Raw genomic sequence first — 14,297 nt, 5'->3', positions numbered from 1 at the left:
TTGCAAAGGGGATTGGAGTACAAGAATAAGGAAGTCTTCCTAAAATTGTATAGGGCTTTGGTGAGACCACACCTGGGACTGGATTTTGTTCTCAGCCCAATGTCGGGTTTCGTGTGGGGGGAGCGGAGAATCCGAGCGGCAGCAGCCGTCACAGAACATGACGCTGGGATTGCCACTTCCAATCTTACAAGTGGCAGCGAGGCTCCATGGCAGCACCTCTGCTGCTCTGCGATGGGACCCTACTTTCCACATGGTAATTACTTCTGTACATTCATTTAAATGTAATCTGCAGCCATCTTACCTTCAATTCCCGAACTTGAGCTCGTCGTGCAGCACTCACGCACCTTCACTTTCCTGTCCAGGAGAAGCTGGCACCACTGAGGTGAGGAAGGAGTCAACACTGCATGATTTATTGTATGGGGGGGAGGGGTGAAGGGGGCAACTCTGCATGATTTAGTGTATAACTAAACTCCGCATTATGTTGCACTGTTTGCAGGGCTGGCAGACTTTTAAAGATGGCGCTAGCACCTGCTACATCAGATGACGCCGTGAATGCATCGCCAATGCTGCCTCCGCTGATTGTGGGGGAGGGCCGCCATGTTCCGCACCCGCCACCGGGAGCGGCGGTGGGGCTACAAAATGCAGCCCCTGGAGCACTTGCACAGTTTCTTTCTCCATATCTAAGGAAGGACATATTTGCCTTGGAGGTGGTACCATTCACTAGATTGCTTCCTGGGATGAAAGGGTTCTCCTGTGATGAGAGGCTGAGTAAATTAACCCTATACTGTCTGGAGTTTAGAAGAATGATAGTTGATCTCATTGAAACATATATGATTCTGAAGGGGCTTAACAGGGTAGACACTGAGAGATTATTTCCACTGGTGGGGGAATCTAAAACATGGGGGAACAGTCTCAGGATAAGGGGTCGATCATTTCGGACTGAGATGAGGAGAAATTTCTTCGCTCAGAGGTTTGTGAATCTTTGGAATTGTCTACCCCAGAGGGTTGTGGACGCTCCGTCGATGAGCATATTTAACTCTGAGATAGACAAATTTTTGGTCTCTCAGAGAATCAAGGGATATAGGTAGCAGGTGAGAAAGTGGAGTTGAGGCAGAAGATCAGCCATGATTGTATTGAATGTGGAGCAGGCTCGATGGGCCATATGGTCTCCTCTTGCTCCTGTTTCTTATGTTCATAAGGAAAGGGGCATACACCATGTACTAATAGATCCTTCCAGGAAGGATACTGTCGTCTTTTAACTGTCTCTGAGAATAGACTGCCTTCCTAAACCTTTGCCTACTTCTAAATAGAAGTACAGTATAGACATAGCTGAGAAAAGCATAAGCTACCACTGTCCCATTGAGTTACATAAACATTTCTTTGAAGGGAAAAAAAATTCAACATTTGTTTTAAAGCTACTGTCCCCAGTGATAGTCCTTTTGGCAAAGGATATTGAGTGTTTAGTCAAGTTTCATGGGAAGAAATATAGGAAGGAACCTAGAAATGACATCAATCATCCAGCTACACTGACATTTTTAAGACAATTGTACCCATGTTGTCTGCTGTTGGTGGATAGCTACAAGACAAATATTAGTTGTGACAAAAAATTGGGCTCTTTTGCACATCTGTATTAGGATTGTTTTCTAGTCATACTATCTTAGAAGTTGCAGTTGCAGACATCACAAAGGTGGAAAATCCCATTATCCTGAATGTGGCCATTTTGGGGACCATAAAAGCATCATTATCTTGCATCTGTCAAAGCAAGAGCCTATCAGGCCTATCAACAAGTCTTACATAAGGTTTTTGTTTGACTAAAGCTTAAGTAGAAGTAATTTTGCACCCCATTTTTATTCACCAAATGAGCAACAATATTCTAAGATGAAGTCCTGTCACATTATCAAAAGGAAAACTGTGATGTAATTAGTGAAAATAAGATTCAATTGTACTTGCATATCTTGTAATTTATTATAAATATAACATTGAATCTAATTTGATGGCAGACATTCATTGCAGAATAATTGTATTTTTATGTTGTAGTTTTTAAATGTTTTATTTCAGTTTATGATAATTGCTTGATGCAATATATGTATTTATCCAGTTTTTTCCTCATACATTGTTTTTTTGTACAGTATTCAATCGGATTCTTAATTACAAAAAACTTGGATTGTGGATGATTGCTGCAATCAACAGAATATTTAAAAATCCAGTACAATTACTTTAACCATTCTAATCTTTTATCATAAAATGAATAGTGCATTGCTTAAATTAACCACCTGACATGTAGAGAGGGAAATGCTTCGTTTTCTCTCTATTTCAGATCTCAATGTAAAGATGATTATTTTGCCAAATGTCTCTCCTGTCCTCTTCCTTACATACCAGGTTTAGATTGATCTTTATTTCCATAAGTCTAGACAATTCAAATACTGTACAAAAAAAAAAACAGCCTGGAAGAATGATTTCAGTTAAACCCAGGTGATGAAAAACCAATGTATCACTGTTTTCACCTCCAAAAAAAGGCACAAAATAAAAATTAAATCAATCTCCTGTTAGATTGCACTGTCTCTCTCCTACCAAAATGTGTCCTGAAACCTCAGCAGAGTGCTGAAGAGGTTGTTGTGGGAGGGCACAACCTTCCACCTTTTTGGTTTTGGTCAAAGATCTAGCCCAGTCCAAAAAGTGCTGTGTGGAATTCAAAAGATCATAAAGCACACAACTGATTCAGCCCCAATGCAGTGCCTTCTGGACCTCGCTATAGTAATCCTCCTAGACCTGGATATGGGCACCCTCCTGGGTTTCTTGCTACCCATATCCTACTAAAATGGTGGTATATGAATTCCGACCCTGAAAGTATCAGTTGAGTCACTGTGAAAATAAAGGGCCGAATTTTGTGAAGCTAGTGGGGGTCCCGTTGCCTGGCCTAAAAGGCGAGGGCAACCTCGCCTTGGCCCTTTGACCCCTCCCTGGCTATGTTTAATGGCACTCAGGCAATTAACTGCCTGGTGCTGTGGTCCAGTAAGAGGGCTGGCAGCTCAGTAGTCGTGGCAGTGCTACTGGGAGTAATGACCACTGCCAGCACTACAAGATGCCCGGGACCAGGCCAATCACTGGAGCCCCGCACCCCAGGTAAGTGTGACGGGGTTGCAGGGGCCAGTCAGGCAGGCCCCAGCGAGGGGTGGGTGGAGGGTGGCTGTTAGGGGTGGAGGTGTTTGCGGAGGGGCCCTTCGTGGGCCACAGATTGCCCATGGAGGAAGCCCCTCCCCCCCCACCTCAAGCCTACAGGGAGGCTGCCTTGTTTTACTGGGTGACCTCCCCACATTCCACCAGCGGTGGCAGGGAGAGGGCCTTAATGGCTATTAATTGTCCACTTAAGGGCCTGAAATAGCCTCTGGGCAGGAAGGCTGTCATCAGCTTTTCCCATCCCCGACAAAATCACATGGCAATGGGAAGGCGACGGGCACTCCACCCATTGCCTTTCATCGCTATTTTATGGGTTCCGACTAGTCTCTGTTCCCGTCCATAGGGGGATAAAGTATTTGCTGACGCTGAAGAGGACAAATTCTTGCAAATCTGATTCCCAAGTTTGGCCCACTGTGGGTTACAAGCTGACACATGAACAATAACCACCACCTAAACACAAAGCAAGGTGTTCAGGAGAGAAGGGTCCACCCCACCTGCTTGTGTAAAGTCTCAAAACTGTAGCAAAGCAACCAAAATTATGCAGCAGACAAGGACATCACCATTGCTGGTGTCCGTGTATGGACACGTTGCCGACCCGTGGTCTCAGCTTATCTGCTGCTGAAACCCTCATTCATGCCTTCGTTACCTCTTGACTATTCCTACACACTTTTGCTGATCTCTCACATTTTACCTTCTGTAAAATTGAGGTCATCCAAAACTCTGCTGTCCGTGTGTTGACTCTCACCAAGTCCCGTTCACCCATTCTCATCCTTTTTTTTCAAATCCCTCCATGGCCTTACCTCTCCCTAAATCTGTTATCTCCTCCAGCCCTACAACACCCCAAGATTTCTGCGCTCATCTAATTCTGGCCTCTTGAGCATTCCTGATTTTAATCACTCCACCATTGGTGGCTGTGCTTTCAGTTTGCCTGGATCCGAAGCTCTGGAATACCCTCCCTACACCTCTCCGCTTCTCCACCTCTTTCCTCCTTTAAGACACTTTTAAAAACCTACCTCTTTGACCAAGCTTTTGGTCATCTGACTTAATATCTGCTTATGTGGATTGGTCTCATATTTTGCTTGATAATGCTTCTGTGAGGCACCTTGGGATGTTTTATTATGTTACAGGCGCTATATAAATGTTGTAAATTGTTTCACCCAAGTCCTTGCTTGGGAAATTTTCGGACTAAAGGCAAACCACTCATCGACATAACTGAATATTAACTTTTGGTACAAATAAAACCCCCTATAGACAAATTAAACACCACTTTTAATTCACTGTTGACTCATTTGTGACTTTATCAACCTCCCTCACTCACTTAATAAAAACACTATTCTGTACGAATGAAAAGTTTTTCTGATAGCCATACCCTGTGACCTTTTGTTTTGTCATAGTTTTACTGTAACTATATCACTGAGGTTGTTTACTATCAGCAATGAGCTAGCACTGTACCAGTAAATACAGGCAAAAGATGGGCATGCCTAAATCCTAATATTCAGGCGATCGCAAGCTTGTGCCACTCATATCTTTGCCAGTGCTGTTCATCAAACAGTGTATCCTAAGGAATTGTGAAATAAATATTCAAGTATTCTAATTGGTAAACACAGCACATCGCAATAGCACAAAATGCACAGCAGTTTTTGACAATGCCAGATCTGTATATAAAAATGTACAAAGTAGAAAAATACTGCATCATTAAAAATAAAAGGACCTTACTTTCCTAAACAGCATTTTTGAAATGTAAAAATGTTTCTATTATTTCCACGCTATGAGTAGTAAATTTTAAAAAGTAGTGTATGAAAGATATATTTGGAATAATTTAAAGCTGCAATACCTCATAACATTTGCATGTCTTATTTAAAAAGTAAAATTGTTCTTTTCTGTCCAGTCATGCCCAAAAATCTGTGAAGCAATTGCTTTCCCCATCTGAAAAAAATGCTGCTGTCGACAATAGATTTTTTAATGTATTGTATAGTTCTCCGATTGAAAGAGGAAGCAGGCTTGATTGCAAACTTCTCCTATTGCCTTTTCTAACCAGCTCCAATAAAATATTAGGAGATTATCATGTTGATGCCAAATTTCACTATTACATTTATCATTGTTACAATAAGAAGACAATGCCCTGTTTTTAATCTTTGCTTATGTCTTGACTTAAATCTTTTGATGGAGTTATAACTTACAATAGAAGAAACATTTTGATGAGATGGTGTGCTAATCTTTTAAAGAGGCAGAATCGAAGGAAAACAAAGGCTCTGTCCTGGAATATGTCAACTAAGTGCAAATCTGCATACAGTAAAAAAAAGTATTAAGATACTAAATAAATACGAGTTATTTATTTTATCATACCATTAGTGAATAATCTACATTTTTCATTATCAACATGAGAGTTGCATTTTATAAATATATTTTAAACTTCTGCTAGGATTTTGTGCTTTTTCTTTTGGGGATTAGTGTTATTACATTGTCCTGCTACATTTTTGAAATAACATTAGAATCTTGACATCTACCATGGACATGTTTTGAAAATTTTTTTCTACAGATTGACCACAAAATGCTACATAATCCAGAACACACCTGGATTTATGCGTAGTGTTACGACCAAGGCGGGAGTAATACACTGTTAATTCAGTACTACTACTCCACAGGTCATTGCATGTCAAATAAAGTTTTCCACCTACCAAAGAATAGCCAAATTAAACACTGTATTTTCCCCCCCAGAATAAAGCACACCAAACCAGCTTTCTTTAAACAACAACATTAACTATTTATTAGAAAAGAAATAATAGGTCTTAACTACTAACAAAATAAATCTATACATGAAAAAACCCCTATTCCCTTAACCCTCATGCATACACACATACATTCAAAAAGAAACTAGTTAACTGGGGAAAAAGGATTTTTAGTTTGCAGCTGTTTCTTAGGATTAGAAGGAATAATAAAAATAGTGGAGTTTATCACATTCTGGTAGGTTGTTTCCGGTACAGTGAGGTGTCCCAGAGTCGAATAGTCAGATGCCACTTAAAGTCTGTCCAGGCAAGGTTGATGAACAATCTGTGATGGGTAAGTGTTCACGGCAATTTGACTGCAACAGGCGTCCCATAGGTCTTACATCAGGGGTGTAGCAACAGGTCTGCTTGCGTTTTGAAGCAGCAGTCTAGCAGTAGAAAAATTCTTCAGATTTCAGGATTTCTTAGAACACAGGAAACAGCAGGAATCTCACTGGATGCAGGAATTCTTCGGAGGCAACGGGAATCTGCCACCTTTCAAATGCAGGATTCCTTTTCAAGAGATGCAAGTCTCCTTCACAGAGAGAGGTAACACTTTTCTGGGAATTTTCTCCCTTGCTCCAGTCAGGTTAAAGTAAAATTTCAAATGCCTGCCCTTTGTCCAATTCACTGGCTTTTAAACAGGTCTAAAGTGGAAAAAAAACCTTCCCGAACTTGCTCACATGTCCAAACACAGTGTCTTTTGTCAAAGTCCTGTGGTTTCCTTGAAACTGCTGGCCTTCCTGTCCTTGTACAAATTCAACTTCCTTTTAAAGCACCCATTAAGTTTAACTTTTGTTATGAACTTCCTTTCAAAATATTGCAGGAATTCCAACAGATGTCTTCCACTGAGCAAATATCTTTTTCTCAACTTTTAAAACACATAGAATTCTAAGTTTTCTTCTTAAAAACAAAACACTTGTAACAGTAGTCATTTGTCCTTAGTTCTTCAGCAAAAAATGGTGGCTTTGGTGTGCCTGACAGTAAATTATGCATGGATATTTAAATGATCTGATATAAAGATATTGAACAGATAAAAGTAAATACCGAGTTTAAGCTGGTTCACAATCAATGACTCTAAGTACTCAGTGCAAGTGTTCTATGAATTTGATGCCAAAGCTTCCAATTCAGCAAAACATGATAGTAAGATATTGACTATAATAGCTAAGTTTTGTCATAGTTCATTATGGAGCATTTCTCATCTATTGAGTAAAAATACCATTTTGTACTCATTGGTATATTTAGCTTTTTCTATTGTTGTTGATAAAGTAATACATTTATTGAAAGCTAAATAAGTTCTTGCTTTACCTGTTGAAAATACATTTCGTCAGACAGGATAGCAAATGTAGCAGACAATAGTTTCCTGCTTTCTGTTTCTCCCCTTTCTTGAATAACGGAGTTACATTCGCTTTTTTCCAATCTGAAGGGACCTTTCCAGAATCTGAGGAATTTTGGAAAATTAAAACCAATACATCTCAGCAACCAATTCTGTTAAGACCCTAGGATAAAGTCCATCAGGACCTGGGGACATGTCAGCTTTTAGTTCTGATAATTTTCTCAATACCCTCTCCCTGTGTGTCAAGTTCCTGCCTCCCTTTCAACTCCTGATTCACAATTTTTAAATTTTATTTAGAGATACAGCACTGAAACAGGCCCTTCAGCCCACTGAGTCTGTGCCGAACAACAACCACCCATTTATACTAATCCTACATTAACCCCATATTCTCTACCACATCCCCACCTTTCTCCTACCACCTACCTACAGTAGGGGCAATTTACAATGGCCAATTTACCTATCAACCTGCAAGTCTTTTGGAGGTGGGAGGAAACCAGAGCACCCGGCGGAAACCCACGCAGACACAGGGAGAACTTGCAAACTCCGCACAGGCAGTACCCAGAACTGAACCCGGGTTGCTGGAGCTGTGAGGCTGCGGTGCTAACCACTGCGCCACTGTGCTGCCCGTAATATAGCATGGTTAAATATTTAGTCTTCTGATTGGTATTTCACTGATCTCTGTTGGGTATGAAAAACCTTTCAGCTTCACTGCTTGCAGAGTAACCTGGAGATATGGCTTGCTCACCCATTTTAGAAAACCTACTCAACTTTCATTTCAAAAATAGTAAAAAGAATTGGCCTGCAGAATGAATCCTGCTCACCAGGTATTTTTTTTTCAGCTGGTTCAGCAAAATCCTCATATTTGAGAGATACTGTCACAAAGCTGGTGTAAAAATGTAATTATCTTGTTTTTCTGTCTAACATTTCTTTGTCTTGCTCCTTATCATTGTTTATCTCTTTGTTTGCCTCACCTTATCAGCTCATTATCCCTTTTGTTATCTTGGGCTTTTGTTTTGAAACACAGGAGGAAAGTGGCCTTGATAAGAAAATATAGCTTAACAAGGAAAGCTGTATTGTTAAAACATGGAGGGGGTATAATGTTGGAAGTCAAGAAAATTGCATATTATTGGATATTGCACCATTAATTTTCCAGTCTTTGCCACTCAGTACAAACATCCAGGCCCGGATTTCATGAGTAGCGGCAAAGGAATGGCACTCGCCATTCACTACGTTGACAGTTGCTCACTGAGTTTCCGTTTATCTTTGAGTGGAGACTTGTTTTCATTGGGCATCTGATCCAATCTGGTGCCCTCTATGGTTGGGGGTGGGGGGGAGGAACCTATGGCATAAGTAAGCAAGCCAAAACAATAATGAGGCTGTTCAACCGGTCAGATTAAAGAATCCTCATTGAGATACACGGAGGAGAAGTTTGTTCTTGTACTACGTTATCTGTGTGGGCCAAGCGGCATTCTTTATTGATATCACTGAAGAATGCTGCACAGGCCATGCAGGTTGTGGCCCATGGCACTGACTGCTCCAGTGAGTCAAAGTAAATCTGTGTAGTGCTGCTAGAACCGGCGCTACACAAATGAATTTCTCCAGCACAAAGTCTAAATCATTTACGTTTTTTTTTACATCTCCAACATGAATGAAATTTTGAAGAAATGAGACTCCAAATTTGTAAAATTAATTTTTTAGGGCCAGGGAGGTAGCTTAGCATTAAATATCACTTATCATGCCATTAAAAGTTCACTTACTCCTGAATTCACCAGTCCTAACTTTTTTGGGCATGTTTAGTGGCTGACGAGCGGGTTAGTACCTCAAATTCATGCCACTACATTGTTTTCAGTGCTGAGTTTATCCGTGAGCACTGTTAACAGTGCAGCCTGTGGTGGAGCAGAGGTTCTTTTATAGCAACGTCTGGATTTCCACTTTGAACTGCACATGTGCAGACGCTGAAAGTTGCGGAGGTATTCACGTCACTTTTATTATCTATGCAAAATCTGGGCCTTAACTTGAAAATAAGTGGCATAGGTGTCTGTTTAATGTATGTTTAATGGATGTTGATTCTACAATGTCTGAATAATCCTCAGTGTACTAAGAATTACGATGACAACCAATTTAAGATTGTCAGTCGGGCTTGCAGTGTGGTGCATTTGCATATACTGGAAGCTACATATATTAATACACAGGGCCCTGTTCCTTACAGACAAAAAGAACATGTACACACATTGCGCCTGTTTCAGCTGAACAAAATAAGTGACAACCATTCACTGGTTCATTCCTCAGGGCAATGCCTTGACCAATCAGAGTCAAGCTGCCAGGTTTAAATTTCAAACAAAGTTCGCATTTACCTGTCAGTCACCATAAGCTGGTGCATTCTCCATGATAATGCTTCTACCAATCAAATTCACGTGCCAACCAATCAGCACTCTCTTCTCATATAGTAAAAAGTTGTTGTTTTCCGTTAGATTGGTATTCTTTCAGATTATCCTGATGACTGCAAGATGAAAAACTTCAACATGTCTCTATTTTCAGCAATATTCAATGTCTGAATACAGCAGATTCTACTGAAGTATGAAAAATTGTTGTCTAAATCTGGGAGATACTAGTCTTTCAGTTTAGCTCTTACAGAGAGTGCAGCATGTTCAGAACATTCCAAATAAGTTCGGAAATTTAAACTTCTTTTGGCACATAACCACCTTCACGATTTTATTCGTATTTCTTTTGTGAATGATGTCCAATTTGATACATTTTACAAAACTGGAGAGGAGATATCTGACTCGAAAGGTTAATGCAGAAGATTCGAGTCTGGAGCCTATTTATATAAGCATGGCAGGTTTGGGAAGCTCTGATTGAAATTCTTCCCTTTAAAACTAATTAATGGCCACTTAAGGGCCTGTTTTCACTTCTGCTATTATTTTGCCAGCAGTGGGTGTGCACTTCGGCACCTGGTAAGGCTGCCTAGTAAAACCTAGCAGCTTCCTTGTGAGCTGAGGGGGGGGGCTGCCCTCCTGATCAGGCACCTTGTGCTCCACGGAGGGCCCCCTTGCAGTATGGGCCACCCACATTAAAAGACACCCCCCCCAGCCCTCCCGATTGAACCCCCCTCCCTCTCACCCGGTCCTGGCCAATTGGCCCTGGTGAGACCCGACCCCGCTTACCTTTTCTGAGGCCGACATTCACGTTAATCTTCTTGCTGGGTGCAATCCCAGCATTGGCCACTCCTCCCGGTGGCGCTGCTGGGACTGAAAGGCTGCCAGCCCTCTGATTGGTTTGTAGCTCTTGGAGGCGGGGCATCCTGCCTCAGAGGGATGAAAACCATGACATTAATTGCCTGAGCCACACAAAATAGAGTTGTGTCTTGCAGGGCAGATGGAGGCGGGTTTGCCCCTGGGTTTCTAGCCGGTGGGTGGAGCCACCGGCTCCACGTAAAATTCAGGCCAAGGAAACACTTTTTTTATGCAATGAGTGATTAGGATTTGGAAGGCACTGCCTGATAGGGTGATGGAGACAGATTCAATAATAGCCTTCAAAAGGGAAATGGATAAATATTTGAAGGAGAAAAAATTGCAGGGATATGGGGAAAAAATGCTGGGGAGTGGGACTAACCGGATTGCTCTTCGAAAGAACCAATGCAGACTCAATGGGCTGAAAGGCCTCCTACAATTACAGGTCTTTCTTTTTCTCCATGCGCAAATCATGCCCAAAATTGTGTTGGTTTTGAGAAGTGTTTTTTCTTTGCTCACGTTTTCGCTCAAACTCATTTGTAGATCGCTGAACATAAAATCTGAACCAGTGCAATCAGAGTGTCTAGTCCACCACCTGTGAGTAAATCTATTTTAAATAAATGAAAACATCTATTAAAAAAGATATCTAAAACCATTTGCTAGTTATATTGATGTACAGTTGTCAGTTTTTTCGTAAATTACAAAAAAAATCCAAAAGCTCTTAAAATGTGCCCATTACTGTACCTTGTGCCCAAAAGAACCACCTTAATTGTAAGTGCCTCTTCGAAGGTCTGCAAATGGGTGCAATTAGCAGTAATTTGCAGTGGTGATTAATTCGAAGTTGGAAGTGGCCGGTTTTGTTGGCAGGACCAACTTCCAGCTGTGATGTCTTTTAAACTAGTGCAAACGAATTGCACTGGTTTGGCTGATTTCAAGGAACAGCGCAACCTAGTGGAAACTCCAGGCCAGAGTTTTAAATGTAGCTTCACCAACGATTTGTGTAAGTTTGAGCATTGCCTCGATGACACTACGTACAAAGCCTGGGATTCCCTATACAGAAGATTGCCATTCTGCTTCTCTGAACCAGAGGTGAAAGGACATTTGCCAATAGTTTCCGTCACCTTTAGTTTTAATGGGCTGGATTTTATAGGGACCTTGACGTCGGGATCCGTGGTGGTGGGGGCATGAAGATTGCCCCAGATGAGGCCTGCCACCGACCTCGACGCCGGCAGGGCCTGACGAAATCTTGCCGGTGGCGGCGAGGCCTCGTGGTGGCGACCCCCCCTCCTCCCCCTCCCACTGCTCGGTGACGGGACCTGGATTTGAATATTCAAATAAATTAACTCACCTGCATTAATGATGTTCCCGTCGCCTCCTGAAGTACCGTCGCGTTCTTCATCCTGGCGGCCGGCATTGCCATGCCTTCGAATCCCCATTTGGAGAAGCGAGGTGCAACACCTGTGGGGAAGGGGAAAGGAGGTAAGTTTCTCAGTGCGGGACAGGGGAAGCGGGGTCAAACTCTTTGGATTGGCGGGGCGGGCGATGGTTGGAAGGGGTTGAGGGTTAAAGTTATTAAAAATCGGGGGGGCAAGGTCGCAATCTGAATCAAAGTTTTTTTGGGGGGGAATGGACTATTAATGACTCGATTATGCCTTGGGGATGTGGGAGAGGGGAGTGCAGATGTAATGTAATGTGTAAATTAAATTTTAACACTTTGGTCCCTTTAAAAGTGGTACCGGACACCGTTGCTGAGGATGACTCACCCACCCCCTCTACTTCATCGGTGGGGGAGTGGCGGTCCACCCTGGCCATGTTAATGAGCTGCTGCGTATAAGATCAAGGTGGCTCCGCGGAGTAAAACCCGTACGTGCGGGCCTCCATCTTTTACGGCTGCTGCTGTACTTGGTGGCGGCAACATAAATCCAGCCCAATGAGTGCACATATACATTATAAACAATACATTTTTAGATTACGTAAAACTAACCTACAAAGAGAAATATCAGGGCATAATAAATGTTTAAAAAATTTGTTTTAATATAGAATTTTTAAAGTTGAATTATAACTAATATTTTAATAAAAGTTGGTGAGGTCTCTGAGGCTGTTTCTAATTGAATTACAGTAAATATGAAAACCAAAAGACATAAATTTGTGTGAGTAATGGTTAATGTGCACAATGGTCCCAAAATATAATTTGACATATGGAATATATTTTATTAATACATCTCAACTTTGTCTATTCATTATTTGGCTTAACATAGATGATGCAAATCCTCATGACATTAGATCTATTGTTTATTTCTTCCAAGCTACATGAAATGAAGCAACCTTCATAAATTAGCTGATTTCAGACAAAGTCATGGATAGTATCTTATTAGCATATTATTTAGTTTTTGGATTGGTTGTTCAAGCGTTACAGCTCATTCCAGTATAAAACAAGTTTCCTCATTTACATAATAACAAAAGCAAAATTCTGTGGATGCTGGAAATCTGAAATAATAACAGAAAATGCTGCAAATACCCAGCAGGTTAGGCAGTATCTGTGGAGAGATGAAACTAGTTTAATATTTTAGGTCGATGACCTTTCGTTGGACCTTTCGTTGGAACCCAATGACCAGTTCCAGAAAGCCTGCTGTCAATGGCAGGGGTCATGGAAGAGTCCAACACCAACTTGGCACAGGGCTTTGTGCAGAGCTTGGAGCACATCATTTCCAGCGTGGAAGCGGTGACTAACTCTGTATGCACATTTGTGGACTCAACCATGATGCAGCTTCCATTGCAGCACAAGCAGCAGTGACACAATGTCTGAACACTGCATTGGGAATTCAGCTTGCTGCCATGCAAGGTCAGATTGTTACAGAGTGCAAAGGGACTTGGAGGGTGTCTATAATTGGATGGTGAACATGGAGGCAGTCTGCTAACTGGCCATCTCCCAAAAGGTCTCTCATCGGCAGACTGCTGATTCGAACAGGGTCAGGACCCAGAAGTGGTCCTGATGCCCAAAAATTTCATATGTACTGCAGATTCTGTACAGAAGCAACAGCCAAAAGAAATCAACCAGCAACTAAACTATAAATAGTTGATGATCTCTTTAATTAGCGCTAGTCAGGGGTACTTCCTGCTGCTGAATGTATGTTCCACTATGTGAGGTTAAGCTTTGAGCTCTCAAATGGCAGTGCTGGCATCAAGTTGGCATTCATTCACTGTGCGCACGCTAACATCTGCACCAATATAGCATCCAGCATGATTCAGCCCACAAGTGTGCGTGTGCATCATGGATGCTATTTTGGAATGCTAAGGGCACTTCTAGCGTCCAAAAAATGGGCCAATTTCTCACCCCCATCTTGTCTGAATACTATGGTATTTGACTCATAGGCCAGAATTCTACGCCCTCTCCAGGAATGAGCGGGGTGTGGTGGTGCTGCATAATTGGATGGGATGGTGGGGGGGGGCGGGGGGGGGGGGGGTGGCGCTGTGCCCGTCGCCTTCCCACCTCCGCTATAATTACCAGCGGGAGGGTGGTGGTGGGCCGCCCGCCCTTGGCTGGCCAACTAGTGGTATTTTACCAGCAGTGGATGGGCACTGACACCTGCAGAGGCCACCAAGTAAAACCTGGCAGCTTCCTTGTGGGTTGGTGGGGGGGGTCCCTCCAGATCGTCCCACCACCACCACCACCCTTGCAATAAACAGCCCCTCCCGCTCGCCAGGACCTGGCTGACTGGCCACGGTGAGCACTAACGCCACTTACCTTCTTCTCCGGCTTCCATCGCTGGCTGGGTCCGAGGTCTGCTG

Source organism: Heterodontus francisci, chromosome 12 (genome assembly GCF_036365525.1).
Source record: "Heterodontus francisci isolate sHetFra1 chromosome 12, sHetFra1.hap1, whole genome shotgun sequence".
NCBI lineage: Eukaryota > Metazoa > Chordata > Chondrichthyes > Heterodontiformes > Heterodontidae > Heterodontus > Heterodontus francisci.
The sequence above is the reverse complement of the archived record's forward strand: the minus strand, read 5'-3'. Positions refer to the sequence as shown.